Raw genomic sequence first — 1,417 nt, 5'->3', positions numbered from 1 at the left:
AAAAAATCAGAATGTGGAAGATAAGCATTATAAATACAGGAAACCTGGAAGCCAACAAAGAGGAGATGGCTAGCACAGAGGTCAATGTCATAGCCTGTAGTGAACTTTCAGTACGTGCTGCAACTCAGCCTAAAGAAAACAGCAATCCTCACAACTGAAGAAAGGATAGAGAAATGGAGAAATGGAGAAAGGATTTAAGTTGTTCTTTCAGCCACAAGCTACACACATGGAAGCAGCAGTCAAGAGATCAAATGATGTAGCGTATTGGGAAAATCTGATACAGAAGACCTCTGTGTTAATTACACAATTTCATGTCAACTTAATACACAGAAGGAAGGGGTAGCGTCTAGCCTGTTAATCAGGTCACAGCCTCTCTTCCTCCCTCTCTCTGTTTAACCTTCCTGCAGACAAGTCACATGGAGCCACACTGATGGCAGCCAGAACCCTAGAGATGTGTGCACTGCCACTAGATCCCCAAGACTTTTCACCCACCGGCCTGTGATCTTCCTGCATTTGGCATCATTGCAGGTGGCTACGTGAGTCTGAAGAGGAATTTATGAACTAGTATTGGTTTATGGGCTAATATCAGATTTCTGGACTCAGTCTGGACTGGGCTGGGTGGTTTTCTTAATATACAATTATTCTTTGATATAAAGCTTTTTCCTATACATATATGAATATCACTGAATTTGTTTTTCTAGTCAACCCGGATTAGCACATTTTGATACCTTAGGAATACTAGAGAAACAAATTATGAAGATGGAGACTGTATGTTTATTTGACATTTGCCTTATTGTAGTTTTTCTTTGGCTAGCAGGAGGTCAGATTTGGCCATGCAGTTTACTGGGTTGTTTTCTGGAAAGGACTTGGTAAGTTAAAGTTTTTATTCTTTCCTTTATACGCTGTCTTTGTTTATTCATGTCTAAAATGGTGCAAATGAATGTGATAAATGTGAATCTTGAGCTCAGGGGGCAAAATCACCCCCCTGAATTTCTCAAGAAACCACAATGCTTATTCAAATTAGCTGACAGAAAGTCAAAATAGCTGATAGAAGGCCCCACCCTGACATGATGCAGTCAGAGGCTTAAGGCCATATTGCATATGAATAGTTTAAATAAGTTTAGGTGAGATAAGTTTAAATAAGGATAGAATTTGATTATTTCAAGAATTGGGTTTAGGATCTGGCTCTACTAGGTTTATACTGATTTCTTCTGCCTATTGTTATTGATATAATGAGTGATAAAAAGGATAATTGGAAAATAAAAATAGAATTTGTAAGCCTACTTGCATTCAGCCAGAATTGGATCTTTAAATGGGGGTAGGATGTGCCTGCCAATAAGGCTCTGAAAAAATAGAATTTGTAAGCCTACTTGCATTCAGCCAGAATTGGATCTTTAAATGGGGGTAGGATGTGCCT

The sequence above is a fragment of the Echinops telfairi genome, unplaced genomic scaffold, assembly GCF_000313985.2.
Source record: "Echinops telfairi isolate 266 unplaced genomic scaffold, ASM31398v2 ScPeMD7_7416;HRSCAF=8454, whole genome shotgun sequence".
Classification (NCBI taxonomy): Eukaryota; Metazoa; Chordata; class Mammalia; order Afrosoricida; family Tenrecidae; genus Echinops; species Echinops telfairi.
The sequence above is the reverse complement of the archived record's forward strand: the minus strand, read 5'-3'. Positions refer to the sequence as shown.